This window comes from Nannospalax galili, unplaced genomic scaffold, assembly GCF_000622305.1.
Source record: "Nannospalax galili isolate Female #2095 unplaced genomic scaffold, S.galili_v1.0 scaffold1054, whole genome shotgun sequence".
Taxonomy (NCBI): Eukaryota; Metazoa; Chordata; class Mammalia; order Rodentia; family Spalacidae; genus Nannospalax; species Nannospalax galili.
The window spans coordinates 566,975-583,420 of NW_008335006.1; positions in this window are offsets into that span (position 1 = coordinate 566,975).

The following is a 16,446-nucleotide window of genomic DNA, read 5'->3' on the forward strand; positions in this document are numbered from 1 at the left end:
GTGAACTTTATGTGTCTTTGTGGTTTACTTTTTGGGCATGAGAAGGTGGTTCTTCTAAGCTTCCGGTTCTCTCTCTTGATTTTATATTGGAGTGGCCAGATTGATTTTGTCTTCAGGAGTTTCCACAAAGGCCCAATTCAGCTTAGGCTTTCTCCTAAGGTCTGGATCTCTCCAGGACCAATTTTGGCCTCGGGAATTTGGGGGTTGGACTGGCCTGGGAGCTTGGCCCAGAAAAGATGCTGGTCTAGGTCAGCTGGTGGCCATTCCACCCAGAGATGCAAAGGCAGACTGGTCAGGAAGAGGCCCCAAGGACTCCTGGGGACTGAACTGAGGAGCTGGGTTTGTCCAGATGCAAAGGATCAGGAAGAGGAAAGGTCAGTTTCCATGTCCCAGAAAGAGGATGGCAGGTGGTGCAGGTCCAGGGAAGCAGTGGGAGTTGAGGGCTGGGCCAGGTCCAGAAGCAGTGCTCCTGGGGTCCAGAGAAGGCACTATGTTGGTTTGGATGAACGGGTCAGGAAGCAGCATTTTTCCCCAGGTGTTTGGGGCCCCAAGACAAGGAATGGGGCAGGGCCCAAACTCGGAGGAGAGAAGGGCGGGGGAGATGGGAGGGTGAATGGGGCTGGGGGAGTCAAGGCATGGACAGTGCGATGGACTTACCTTGGAGAGGCCTGGGGGTGGAAGAGAGGTCTGTGGCAGGTGGTGCGGGCCCAGGGAAGCAGAGGTAGGTGAGTATGGGGCCAGGCCCAGAAGCAGTGCTCCTGGGGCCCAGAGAAGGCACTAAGTTGGTCTGGATGAAAAGGGTCAGGAAGCAGTATTGGTTCCCCAGGTGTCTGGGGCCCCAAGACAAGGAATGGCCTTGGGACTTCTTAATGTGACCTGAGGGTTTAACCTATCTGTTTATGAGAAGAAGGGAATGGTGCTGGGAGTCTTAATCCTGAGTGTGGGGCCCTGACAACAACCTATGGCCTATCTATCCAAACAACTGAGCACAGTGGTGGCTGAATGGCCATCTTGCCATGATCCCTGGTGGCTACAGCCGTCATAGCTGAGGAAACCAAAAACTGTCCATGGGACAAACCCTAAATCTCAATGTCCCACATACAGTCATGACCCTGATGAACAACTGGGGGCATCGCTGGCTCACCAACTTGCATATGAACTAGTGCCAGAGCTTCCTATGTGAAGAGTCTCCAAATATGATTAGAAACTTCAAAATGCTATATCCAGCCACTTTCCTACCTGCTGAACTGGGACATCCAGACAATGATTGTATTGAAACAACAGATATATTCAGAATTGCTTAGTACTCACAGATCATCCTTCACTCTCCCCAGACAGAACTCTCTACATTGATGGTAGCAGCTTTCTGGAAAATGAAAAGTATCTGATAGGATATGCAGTGGTTAACAGAGAGAGAAGTAATAGAGTCAGGCCCTCCCGATAGGATGGTTGTTCAACAGACAGAACTGTTAACCCCAATCAGGGCCCTGGGCTTAACCAAGGACAAAGGGCAAACATCTATGCACACTCAAGATATGCCTTTGCCACCCTCCATGTGCAATAAGGAGAGTGGGTTCCTTACAGCAGGAGGAAAAGCAATAATTATTAATAATAATAATAATAAACCATGAAATCTTATGTCTCCTAGAAGCAGTTTGGGATCCAGCTGTTATTCATTGTCAAGGTTATTAGAAAGGAGAAAACTCCATTACCTAAGGAAATAGATGGTTGGATGAGGAAGCAAGGCAGGCAGCAACAACAAAAATTCCACAGGTCCCTCCCAGCAAAATCTTAATGGCTTCAGCCTACCCAGGCACGCAAAGTATACGTAAGAGGAGGAGGCCTGGGTGAGGCAAGAGAAAGGAATCAAGAGCTCAGATGAATGATGGCTCCTTTCCAATGGATACCCCTTTATCCTAGATCACCTGGTCTATCCCACGGTTCATCAATATCATGAAGACACTCATATGGGAAAAACAGCATTAGAGACCCCAATAAACCAGCATTATTATGTGGTCAGGCTCCCCATTATTTGCAGGAATTATATCAAACTTGCACCCACAATACCAAACAAGGACCCTCCCAGTCATCAGGAATACAAAGAACTGCACAAAGCCCATTTGAAGATCTGGAAATAGACTTTACTGAATAGTAACGAGGATATAAGTACCTGTTGGATATAGATGTACTTACTCTAGCTGGGTAGAGGCATATCCCACCAGCACTGAAAAGGCTAAGGAAGTAATGAGGGTACTGCTAACTGAAATCTTACCTAGGTATGGAATGTCTATATCAATTGGGATAGATAATGGACCTGCCTTTGTAACTAAAATCACATGGACTGTTGAGAGTCCTACAAATTAAACGGAACTCACATCTGGCTTATCAGCTTTAGAGTTCAGGTAAAATTGAGTACATGAACCAGACCTTAAAACAAGCCCCAAGTAAGTATTGTCAGGATACCCAATTACCTTGGACCTTAGTACTGCCTATAGTTCTCATAGATGAGATGTTTATGGGTGAGATGTTCACACCAAGCAGGAGTTTTCACTCTATGAGATTCTGTTTGGTAGACACCTTGCCTATCTCAGTTACTTTTCTGTTGCTGTGATAAAGCACCATAACCAAGGGAACTTATAAAAGGAAGAGTTTATTTGAGTTTATGGTTCCAGGGGAATTAGAGTCCATTATGGCAGGGAGGTATGGTAGAAGGAGGTGGCTGGAGCAGGAACAGAAAGCAGAGAGCTCACATCTTCAAGTAGGTACAGGAAGCAGAGAGCCACTGAAGATCTGGCAAGGCTTAAGAACTCTCTAAGCCCACCCCAGGTGATGTGCTTCCTCCAGCATGTCCACACCCTCTAAGACCTTCTAAAACAGTGCCAACAAGTGGGAACAAAATGTCTGAATACTTGGAGCCTATGGGGGGCATTCTCGTTCAAAACATCACACTGCCCTTGTAAAAGTCCATGGAGATTGGAGGAAAGTCTAGAAATACATGCCCAGCTACAGCTTCTAGACATTACCACAGCCCAGCTATATTAATGGGTGCTAGAGGGATTTCCATTGCCTATGAGTAATCCAGTACACCCCCACATACCTTGTATGGGTAAAAAATTGACACAAAGCACCCCTCAGAACCACTTGTAAAGGACCTTACCCTGTGCTTCTACCCAGTCCTACAGTCTAAAGTTGCAGGTATTGACAACTGGATCCATCATTTCCAAGTGAAGGCTGCTGCCTCTCCTGAGCAATTGGCCAGGTAGACAGCAACTGGAGACCCCGAGGATCCCCTCAAGATTCCTTTTTGTGCCTACTACCATGCTTTGACCACACTGGAAGCTGGCCAGTCTATACAAGGCTGAATCTTGAGGAACACAGCCAGCACTTGAGGACCCTAACAAGCCCTGATTTAGTCACAAACCTAGGGACTGACTGGTCAACACACAGTAGAAGCCTGAGGAATTCAATGAGGGACACTAGGGATTATGGTCACAATGTCACCCTGTTTCACTGGGAGTAATATTACTGACATTGCTGCTTTCCATAGGTCTAGACAAAACAGCCCAAACCATTGGAATCAATCAGAGAGGGTTACTGTAGCCATATTCTATATAAGTATAATGGACCTGTTTGGAGAGTTCTTTTGGTTTTTATAAAAATCTATATCTTACTGTCCTAATGTAAATTGGGAAAGGGAAGGCCATGAAGTTCTACTCCAGTCCTGGAGGCTTTGATTAATGAAACTGCCAAAGCATTCCATACAGCCTGATTCTCCCTTCATACTTGTTGGATATGTACCTATGTGCGTGCCTTCAGGGGTCTGGAATACTGTTCCAGCCCCATTATCAGAATGAGCTACTACCAGAGGAGCCTTGATCCTCTCTGGAGCTGTTAAATGGAATGTAAAATTGTCAGGAGACAGAATGCCCATAATAGAACAACAATTAAAAACCTTAGGAGCTTTTCCTGTACCCGACAGGAGACATCAATCCATGGGGGTAGTAGCATTCAGATATCTGAGCATTCCAGATCCCTGAAGCATTCAGATGAATCTAACCAAAGAGGAAGGTATACCCATAGGACACTTAAATGCCCAACAGTGACAGATAATATGGACAATACTCCCATATTTCTAGGGGATACCTCAAATGACAACCCCAGGGTATGGAAAGCATCAGATGGATAAAGAATAGCCATGAGCTTCCTAGTTCAGAAGGGGAAATGAGAAGATCCTGACTGTTACAGACTGAGTTTCCCTGGCCCTAATATATACTCACTGATTCCACATCCTGATTCTGTGAAGGATGGCTGTCAAATGGCATTTGGGCTCCTCTAATGGTAATAACAGGACCCTGATTTAGTCAAAAGGATTGCCAACTTCTGATAAGTCCAAATGGGATCCAAATATTTATCTACTTCCCTTCCTTACAAACATTGACAGAAAAGCCCAGTATAATTCTTACTGTCCCTTGGATCCAACCTTTGCATGTAGCATTTCTGTCTCACACTTTCTAGGTTTTCTAGAGTTTGAGGTACCAAGTTAGCAATGGGTATGACAAAAAAATAACGCCAAGAGCCAAAATTTCATTGCATGGTTGGTTGTCTGGCCCCTCATACTGGGCACATGTTTTCTTCTTCTGTAGAAGTAATGCCCATGCTTGCCTTCCCACAAACTGGGCAAGAACTTGCATGTTTGGCACATCTGTTACCTCCTCACATCTATGTTCTTCCTACTCAGACATTCAATATACCAGTATACCAAAAGAGGAGATTTAAAAGAGACTTTGGGCTAACAGCTGTCCTAGAGGGATTCAGGATCACTGTCAGGCAGAAATGAGAGCAATGGTGTTAGGACACTCTATATCTTCAGTGTAACAACTCTTCCTGTGTTGCCAAGGACTTGGTGTTATCACTGAACAAATAACCAGACTCCAACAGGAAACAGACCCCCCTTGCAGTCATAGCACTCAAAAACTACAGGGTGTTAAACCCTGGGAGAAGAATGTTGTTTTTATACAAACAAATATTGGATAGTTATGAATGGAGTAAAAAGACAAGAGATAGCCAGTGGCAGTAGTATTCCACAAACCTAGGATAGCCTTTCTCCATGTTTAAAATGACTACTGCAATAGCCATCCTCTCCTGATGCTTCTTATGGCACTCCTGTTCAGCACTTGTGTCCTTAACCCATTGATCCAGTTTGTCTCTTCTCACCCAGTACAAGAAGGGAGTGATGGCTAATCCTGGATGTCAACTTTACTGGATCTGGGATTAATTAAAATAAGAGAGATCTTCTTAATTGGATCATCTGAAGCTGGAAGACACGCCCTAAATGTGGGTGTTACCTTCTGATGGCAGCCAGTATAAAAGGCCACGGCAGAGGAGAAGGCTTTGCTTTATGTGCTTGCCTTCTCTTTTGCGGGTGAGTTCGTCTTGCTGCTGTAGACTGAAGACTAGCTGATCTTTTGGAATTCATCAGACCTTCAGTGCCAGATCGGGACTACTGAGACATCCAGCCTTGTGGACTGAGCGACTACGGATTCTCAGCCTCTCCAGTGTGGTGCAGCCATTGTTGGACTACTCGGACTCTATCCTGTGAGCTAAGCTGATAAATCTCTATACATATATATTCATTCTACCTGTTCTGTTTCTTTGGAGAACCCTGACTAATACAGGGGGAAATGTGATAGAAAAACCTAGGGCTGGTTGGGAACCAAAACTGCAAGAGCATCATCTTTAAGAATAGCTGCCTGGAAGAAAGGCTGCTTCAGTAAACATGTTTCCTGCTTGAGTTCTCCCCCCTTTCCATGATCTTCACTCACATAGGCTAATAATTTTTAACCCACCAATGACAGAACATATTTAAAATAATGCTGGATTGCCCATAAATATTGTAAGAGTCTATAGGCCAGGGGCTCGGACTTTGGAGGTTATCCCACAGTCTGTGCCAGCATGAATAAAGTTTTCCGATTCTACGCTCTGATTCCAGTGCCTATTCTGAATTCAGCGATTCCCATAAGTTAAACCTCTCTAGAAACATCATCAAAGATACCCAGAGATATGTCTCCTTAGTGATTCCAAATTCAGTCTAGTTTCAGTTCAAGATTAACCATCTCATAACATAACTGAAAATCACAGCAGTAACTCAAAGGCAAGGAGCTGAGACAGCAAGAACCAATGTTCGAATATTGGGAGGCGAAAACTTTAATCTCTGCTTGCTTTTTTCTCATTTGTTTTATCTACTGAGAGCAGAAATAGCAAAATAAGGAATGTTTCCTAGGAGCTGCCTTAGTTCAGATGACAAAGACATATCAGTTTTAGGTTCAGGCACAAAACTTTACTGGACACTTAACTATGTGCCTGGCACACACAGGACATGGTGCTAATTAAACCAACTGGGTTCCTACCCTGATGACACTTTAAGTTCAGTGTGGAGGAATGTTTAGAAAAACAAAACAAAACAGCTACTTTTTAAATTAAAAATTGCAATAAGTGCCATAGAGGAAAAGCAGAGACAGGGATATAATTCAGACCACAGAAGTGGTATTTAAGGATGGCCTCTTGAAGATGCTATTTGAAATGAGATTCAAAAGTTTCAACTTGGCCAGGCGTAATGGTTCATGCCTATAATTTCAGCACTTGGGAGGCAGAGGCAGGTGAATCAAGGCTAGCCTAGTCTCTCTTACAGCCACAGTATTTTTAATTTAAAAAAATTTATGTGTATGAGTGTTATGCCTACATATATGTAAGTGCACCTGTGTCATGCTATGCCTGCAGAGGACAGAAGAGGGCGTGTCAAATTCATTTTTGCCATGTGGGTGCTGGGAACCAAATCTGGGTCCTCTTCAAGAGCAGCCAGTGCTCTTAACCACTGAGCCATCTTTCTAGCCCACACAGTTCTCTTTTGTTGAGACAGGTAGTCACACATACAAAAAATAGTTTCAATTTATTTGTTGTTGCATAATAAGCTACACCAAACAGTGGCTTAAACCAATACCAGTTTACTATGCTAAAAATTTCTTTAGGCCAGGAATTCAGGTGGGGCCTGGTAGGAACTTATGTCTGGAGGTTGCTCAAACAGCTGGGGGTGGAGTAATTTCTATGCTTCTTCATTCACATTTCTGGTGCTAAAGGGGGCTGAATAGTGACTCCAAAAAATAAAGCCAAGTCCTTATCCCAGTACCTGTGAATGTGGACTCATTATTGAAAAAAATCACCTTGCAAGTGTAACCAGGTAAAGACTCTTAAGATGAAACTACCGTGTATACACAGGGGCTCTATATCCAACAACTGTTATTCTTATAAAAGGAAAGATAGATTGAGAGAAAGACAGAGACAGATGTAGATAGATAGGTAGGTAGGCAGATAGATAGATAGATAGATAGATAGATAGATAGATAGATAGATAGATAGATAGATAGATAGAGGCTGAATTGATACTTCAAGACAAGTATAGGGGAAGAAAAACAAATCTTCCTCCACCCATTAAATTCTGTGGCTAAGGACTGAATACCACCGATAAAAGACAAATTAACGGGAGGAAAAATGGTTCATTTTTGTGTGCACTGTGTAGACACACAGGAGAGTTCAATGATAAAAATCAAAGGGACGATGAGGATTAGGGGTTCATATATCTCCTAGCTTGATTTCTGTTGCTGTGATGAAACACTGACCAAAAGCAGTTTAGGAGAGGAAAGGTTTATTGGGCTTATACTTCTGGGTCATAATCTATCAGTGAGGGAAGTCAGGGCAGAAATTCAAGGCAGGAACTTAGAACAGAAACCAGGGAGAAATGCTGCTTGCTGGCTTGCTTCAAGGCATATGCTCAGCTTGTTTTCTTATAGCCCAGGACCACCTAGCTAGAGGGCCCATAATGTGCTGGACCCTCCTGCACCAATTAACAATCAAGACAATTTCCTAAAGACATGCCCACAAGATAATCTGATTTGGGAAATTACTGACTGAGGCTTTCCTCTCAGATGACTCTAGACTATGTAAAGTTGATAAGATCTCATCAGGAGCTAGAGAGATGGCTCAGTGGTTAAGAGCACTTTCTAGTCTTCCAGAAGCCCTGAGTTACATTCCTAGCATCCATATGGCAGCTCACAACCAACTCCAGGGTATTCAATGTCTTCTGGCCTCCTTGGGCACCAGGCAAGCACATGGTGCACTTAAATATATGCAAACACTCATCCATATAAAATAAAAATAAATCTTTAAAAAATTCTATTTATTATTTTTATTTTATGTGTATACCTGTATGTAGGTAAGTGCACCCGCGTTGTGCAATGCCTGTGGAGGACAGAAAAGGCTTCTGGATCCCCTGGAACTGGAGTCACAGACAGTTGTTAGCTGCCATATGGGTGCTGGGATTCGAATCTGGGACTTGTGCAAGAACAGCCAGTGTTCGTAATAACTGAGCCATGTCTCCAGCCCAATAAATATTCTTTTTTTAAAGTTGACAAGGCTAACAAGGACAATATAATATGCCATCTTAATAAAGGGTGACAGGTTTGTGGAAAATAGGCAAGGCATGGGAAAAGGGGTTTGGGCTTCTAGGGGCAGTGCAGTGCGTTGTAGAACAGTAAATATATGGAGTGTCACTGCAAAGACACAGTTCTCACTTCAAAGGGAATAAGAGTTTATTCTGGAGCCAAATATGAATTTCTATGACCTGGGAACACATTCATGCTACCCAAAATACCATATTCCCCAGTAGAAGTGGTTGCAAAAAATTTAATTAGTTTCAGCACACAGAAAGTCATAAATCAAGGCATTTTCCAAACACATTGGTGGGAACTACAGGTGGATGAGTTACAGGAAAGCTGGGGAAACTCTGCTGTGGGTTTCAGATGCACTCTTAGCTTTTCTAAGGATATTAAGTCAGACATGGGGGCAGGAGGATGACTGGCTTTCAAAGGAACTAAAAAGTAGCCCAAGATAATTTGGCTCTAATCTGCAACATTTTAACTCTCCACAATCACAAAACTGTCATTTGGCCTTGTAGAACGTTTAACAGAGGTGTAGCACCCCACCCTCTCTTTTTCCTTTCTAGGAACTTCAGTTCACAGTAGGAAACTTATAGAAGAGTTGTTTTATACAGTTTGTCAGTGTGGACTCCCTCAGTACCCACTGACACTCTGTCTTCAGTGACAACTGTTGTTTTCTTCCTGCTGCTCTGGGAGAGAATAGGGTCAATTCCTTCACCAGCTCGATTCCCACACCAGACCTTGAGGCTGAAATGGTGGGGTAGGGGCTTTTCCTGCACCTCTGCACCTCTTGTTTTTCTTCTACGCTGAAGGCCAGGGATTGCCAGTGGCCACAGAAGCTAGGAGGAGAGAGAGAGAGAGAGAGAGAGAGAGAGAGAGAGAGCCTCTCAACACCTTGATCTCAGATTTCTACCTTCTATACTGCAAGAGACTAAACTTCTGTTCTTCTCAGCCACCACGTTTGTGGTACTTTCCTATGGAAGCCACTGGAAAACTAGGCCTGCTCTAGGATCAGCAGTTCTAGGTGGCCTCAGTCAGGTGCCTGTGTGTATCTGTGAGAGGAGGGTGCTACAGATACTGTGGCCTGAGCGGAGGCTGGGTTCTAACATTACTTTCTTGCAGCAGGAGTAATAGAAAATGCTGGCTTTAAGGGCAGGTTCTGTGCCTGAACTTTACTGCTCTATGATTGAGGCAGGATAGAAAGATAGGGGATTATGGTGATGTGGGAAAAGGGCATGGGAGAGGGAGGAGCCTCTGCTCCTATGATCTGATCTTCCTTTACTAATGAGAAAGGCAGGAGGCATAAGCTTTTGGACACCAATGATAGGGACCAAGGGGCCAGACAAGACAAAGGTAGACTATCAAAAACAATAAATGAATTGTGCTCACTTACGGCCAGGCAATGCATCCCCAGAGATACCGCAAACAAGGTCAAGGACAGTAATTAGGCTGTGCTGATTTAGGGATGGAATGATGTATTACTTTACGTTATGAGTACTTCCTTCTCACAGTCCTAACTGATCCACATGAGTCCACCTCACAGTGTTGTTACTGAGAAAATTTCTTTAACTTCTAACATTTTTCCAAATTATTATACCCTTTGGGCAATACTAGAAAGAAGGGGAATAGTTTCTTAGCAACCTTTAGAGATGTAACTTGGGAGCCATCAAGATGCTATATATACCCATTGCAAAGAAATCTAATTATGACTCTCTTCTAGAGAAGCCTACACTTGACAGTCCAGTGTGCTTTACCCTTTCTCTCTTGGAGCACCTTTCTTTTTTTTTCTTTGTCTTTTTCTTTTCTGTTTTGACAGGGTCTTTCTAGTCATGGTCCACCTGGAAGTCACAAGGTGAACCAGGGTGGCCTCAGTCTTGCAGAGATCTCCTGCTTCTGCCCCTCAAGGGCTGGGATTAAAGGCATACGGTATCACACCCAGTGTTCTTGGAGCGCCTTTCATAAGTCCAACTTTACTTCATATTTGGGTCACTGTGAAATTGATTTCTTGGTTTTGTCTGAGTGGAAGGCTCTGAAAAGAACCCCTTAGTTGATGTGGTGTGTGTTAGAACACAGGCCTTCACTTTTAGGCCTGATTCCACAGCTAGAATCAGGCCAAATTTCACTGCAGCTCTCTGGGACAGAGGGTTAAGAAGCTGTCTGTGCTGGGACTTGACAGCTCTCAGTTTATGGTACATGCTCTTCCATGCTCTTGCCATGTGTGTTACATTGAGCTAAACCACATGACGTGAAACTTCCCACCACCTCTAAAAGTTTATGAAAAGTCGGACCTTTCCTTTGCTCTGGGGATTGCTCCACTAGTCTGCTGAGGGGAACTGCTGGGGAGATGGCTCTGAAGGCTGCACTCTGAAGAGGCTCTTCTGGCCTTCCTTCTGATTTCTCTCTCTCTCTCTCTCTCTCTCTCTCTCTCTCTCTCTCTCTTCAAGTCATGGTCTTGCTATGTACTCCAGTATGGCCTCACCCTCTCTCTCTCTCTCCCTCCCTCCCTCCCTCCCTCTCTGTCTCATTCTCACTCTTAAAGAAGGTCCTCTAGGTTTTAAAGAGAAGCCTCTCTTTCCTTTTAAGGCCCTATCATGTTTAGATCTCCATATTCTGTATTCTATATATATCTGTATTATCTCTGTCTAATGCTCTCCTTTCCAACTTCAAGGCCTAATCATGTCCTTAAGACCCTTTCATTTAGATAAACCTTATCAAAGAGACTTATGTCCACATCCCTTCTGAACTGACCACTGCTGTAATTTTCTTTTAGATGTAACAGTGTAGAGCTGTGTCCCTATCATTGGTGACAGGACCATTGCCTAGCATGTTCTATATAGGCCCTATTTTGGGGATGAAAGAACCCATGAAAGAGACTGAAGTTGACCACATGTGTGATTCTAGAGAACAGTAGTGTATGAGGAGACTGGGAGGGGTGGGGAGAGCCAGAGTCAGGTCATAGTAAGGCCTTTCTGACCATTTTAAAGAATTTGAATTTTCCTCTAAGGAAAATGGTACCACACTAATGTGCTATATTTTAAATATGTATAAGAAGCCTAAGAAGAAAATAATTTGATTGTAGTTACATAGTTTGTTAGTATAATGTTCTGCTGTAAGATACAGCGATCCAAGAACAACCAATTCTTAACTGAGTTAGGAACTATTTCTCTTTCAAGTTACACATTTGCAGGTTGGTATGGTGTCTCTAATGTAATCAAGAATCTGGGCTCTTAGTTGAGGTTTCTGCCTTATTTTCAAGATGTCTGCTTTGGTTCTGGAATTGCACTGCTTTCTAGCCAGTGCAGGAGAGAAAATGGGAGGAGCGCTGTTGCCTTTCACGATGTCGGTGCTGCATGAAAGAAAAACTACCTCTTGGAGTCATTTACTCAAGAGGGAGCCCAATCTGTTCTGAGGAGTTATGATTTCTTTCAGAACTGTTCTGTCTCCTCAAACAAAGTGCCTCCTCTTATGGGAAGGAATGAAGAACGTTGTCTCTAAGAATCTTTAACTAGAGTTTAGAAGGGAAGAAGTTTTTTTCCTGACCCTACTGACCCAGAACAGTATACAAAACCACAAGCAGACATCATCAACCTATGCCCATATACTTGTGTAGGATACATTGTTTTCAACACTAAGCAGTAATCTTAGGTCTAATTACCACATCTCACACACATATACGTTATTTTGAGTCAGGGGTAAACCGAGTCATAATAGGGAGCATGGTATAAAATTAAAGCTATGCATTTAGCTTAGCATGTAAGAGTTAATTACATTGGACATTGTTTTTCTTAAAGCCTAGTTAAATTTAAAGAAGCTCAGTATACAGTAGGAAAACAAACTGAATACATAGTTCTAACTGATCTCAAAGCATATGATTAACTTGGTCCTAGAAAAGTCATTCCCACACTTCATATCCCAGATGATCTCCTTTTGAATTCTTTAGCTTAATTACACTTGTGGAGAACCTTTCTCCAAGGAAGGTCGTGTTTATAGGTACCAGGGGTCAGGTCTTAGATGTGCCCTATTTCAATGGCACTGTTCAGAAAAAAAATTTCTGTTTTCTAGGGGCCAGTACTTCATCACATGAGCCACACTTAGCCTGCAAGAAATGCTGAGGTTTCTAATTTTATTCTTGGAATTGTGGGCTCAGCTTAAAAGGAGAGTTCTGGTTCTATGGAAGGAGGGCTGAGATGTGAGAGGCAGTATCCATGGAGCTCTGACAAGTCATTTATGCATTCACATCTCCCCCTGGACCTGGAGGAGAAAGCACCAGTCTTTTTCGTTGTTTCTCCCCAGCACCTTGGCCTGGTGCCTGGCATGGAACAATTTTTCACTGTTGCTGTGAATTATTCTACTTGCCCAATTTTAAGACTGTTTTTCTTGACTATCAACCCCTATTCATTTCCTAGAAGCCTTTTCTTTTCCAAGCCCCCTCTGCCAGAAGTGCTATAGGGAATTTTCTTCCAGCCTTTTGAGGAAATGCCTGGGAGGACTGAAGACAAAAGTGTGGGGTCGCCAGGAACTGCCCCCCCCTGAGAGTTTCACCTCTCAGTCTCACCTATATGCACATACAACTTCCAGGGTCAGTTTAAAAGTTCCTACCTAGGAGGGCTCCATATGTGGGCTCCTGCTCCTGGTTAGTAGAATTCACCGTATTTACCGGTCTTTGGTGGATTGGAAGGAGGGAAACACAGAAGGGAGAGGTGGGGACCGTGAAGAAAAGCAGGGTACAGAGGAAGAGACTTGGCAGCTAGGGCTTCTGGGTTCATCTAGTTTATTCCTGCTTCAGCTGCAGCCTCCAGAGTGACCATGTTCAGATCTGATTGCTCATCAGAATGCCCCAGGAGCTTCTCCAATCACCTAAGTCCAGTTCTTCCCAATTAAAAGCACTATAGAGGTTCTAATGTGTAGCTGATGCTGAAAGCCAGCAATCCAAATGTTTCTTCTGAAAGGGGGACCCTAGATTGGCAGCACTGCCACCACCTGGGAGTTTGTTAGAAACAATGCTCGGGCCCTGCCTGGACCTGCTTAATCAGAATCTGCATCTTAACAAAATCCAAGATGACTACTGTGCATTCAAGTTTGGAAACACTAGTAAGATGATCCTCCTGTGCCTCCAATTATGGCTGTCCTCATGAAGCAGATGGCTCTCTGGGAAGGGCTATGTGAGCTCAGGAGAGGGAAGGTCAAAGTGGCCAGCATGGACAGTGCCTGCTGCAACTGCCCAAGGGTCTCAGTGGAAGGAATTAGGAGGAGGAGAAGGTGGGGGCCCTTCAGTCTGAAACATCAATACCGGGTTCATGAGCTTCAGGGTCTAGACAAGAGACAAAAACAAAACAAACAACAAACACAAAACACCAGCACTTGGACTGCAAACAGGCTAAAGAGGCTTCAGCATAGAAGCAGTTAAAGACCAAAGGATAAACATTATGGATAACGGAGGGAGAAGAGGAAGTCCAAAGGCCAAGCCAGGTTGGGAGGAAGGGCTGGTGAGCAGGAACTGAGGGCAGACAGATGACTAGAGAGGAACTGCAGCTGATGATCCTAAATCCCAACTCCCCCTGAATCACATGGATGGAATCCCTCATTCCTGACTTACCTGTTATTGTTTAAGCTCTGGTTACTTCCTTTCCTACGAGATGACAGCACTTTGTTGCTATGGATAGAATATGTGTGTTCCCTGCCATCACCAAATTTATATGCTAAAATCCCAACTACCAGTGGGATAGAAGTGTGAGGTAGGTCCTTTACGAAGCAATTAAATCATGAGAATAGAGCTCTCATGAGCGAGATTAATGTCCTTGTAAGAAGAAACTTGAGAGCTTGCTGTCACTCTGCAACCTGTCATGTGAGGATATAGTAAGACACATGCCCGAAAAACTGGAAGAGAACCCTCACCAGACACTTGTAGTTTGATCTTGAACTTTCTAACTTCCAGAACTGTGAGAAACAAATGTTTACTATTTAAGCCACTTAATCTATGCTGTGTTTGTCAAAGCAGCCCAGACTGGTTGACTTTATGGAACAAACATTAGTAGGTGTCCTGGTACTTCACTACTCACCAGAACTACAATATAAAGCAAAGATTGGAAGTATAGGGCTAGAGAGATGGCTCAGAGGTTGAGAGTACTTACTGCTCTTCCAGAGGACCTGAGTTCAGTTCCCTACACCCATGTCAGGTGGTTCACAGCTGCCTGTAACTCCAGCTCCAGGGGATGTAATGGTCTCTTCTGGCCTCTGCAGGTACCTACATGCATGTGGCATACACACAAACACATACATAAGCATTAATTTTAAAAAAGATCAGGGAGCAGAGCTAAGAGCTTATAAGGCTTTGGAGTCACAGGGCATGCATTCCAATCTCAACTTTGGTATTTGCTAGCCAGAGACCTGGGGCTCCCTTCCTCATCTATAAGGAGTACAACCACTCACAGGGGTAAATGAAAAGCATGTAAGGTGAAGCATGCAGTGTGTGACACTGAGATATGTACGTTCACTCAAATTGTAAGACATACTCGAGGAACTGGAGCCTGATTTTTCTTTCTTCAATTATTTGTCTAGGTTCCTTCTAATAATAATCAGAGTAAGAACTCTTAAAAATCAAAATACACTAAATCAATGTGTGGGCCATGTTTGGATCTCAATTTAACAGATGGTGGACTTCACAATATCTGTGATACAACTAGAAAATTTTGAAAGTGGATTTAGTGTTACATATTAAGGAATAATTAATTTTGTTAGGATGATGGCACTGTGGGTCTAAAAATATTTATTATTAGTATTTGATCTTTTTGAGACAGGGTCTCCTTGTAGCCACAGCTGGCCTGGAATTCCCTATGTAGACCAGCTGGCCTTGATGTCACAGAGATCTGCCTGCCTCTGCCTCCTAAGTGCTGGGATAAAGGAGTGTGCCACCATGTTTGGCTTATTTTATTATTTTTAATTATGTGAATGAATGTATGCATATGCACATGAGTATAGGTGCCCAGGGAGGCCAGAAGAGGGTGTCAGATCCCCAGGAGCTACAGTTACATGTGGTTGTAGGCAGATGCTAGGAACCTAACTTGGGTCCTCTGCAAGAGCAGTATTTGCTGTTAACTACAGTGTCATCTCTCCAACCTGAAAGATTTTTTAAATCTTTCACAGGTCAGAGATTCATATTGAAATATTTGGTCAGATTATATAATACTGTGAATATCTGAGTACTTCTGGCCTATTGCAGTTTCTAAAAAGCCTCTGTACAGCGAAAGAACAACCAAGGAAGTGAAAAGAAAACCCACAAAGTAAGAGAAAATCTTCAACAGTGACATGCCTGACAGAGAGTTAACATCCAGGATATATGAAGAACTCAAAGAACAATCAAAAAACAAAGGAGCCAATTAAAAGATGGGCTAAAGATCTAAACAGAACATTCTCAAAGAAGAAATAAAGATGACTGAGAAACATTTTAAAAAGTGTTTAACATCATTAGTAATTAGGGAAATGCAAGTTAAAACTACGTTAAGATTTCATCTTACCCCAGTCAGACTGGGCTAAGATCAAGAGAACAAATGATACCAAATGCTGAAGAGGATGTGGGGAAAGGGGAACATTTATTCACTGTTGGTGGAATTGCAAACTCCTGCAACCCCCATGGAAAGCAATGCAAAGAACTCTTAGAAACTAGAAACTGTTATACTAGGTGAAGTAACACAGACTCAGAAAAACAAAAGATGTATTTTCTCCCTCATTTGTGGATCCTAGCACCAAATCCTTATATGTGTGTATATATCCTGAGATACCTGCAGGACCCAGGAAAATGGAAAGGAACCAGGGAGGTAAAGGGAAAGAAGGAATCTGAGAGAGAAGAACAGTAGGAGATAGGTGTTACTAAGGGAGAAATGGGTAAAATGGGGGCATTTAAATGAGATGGGGAGAGGGAGGGTTATACAAGGAACTATGGGGATAAAGGGAAAGAAGG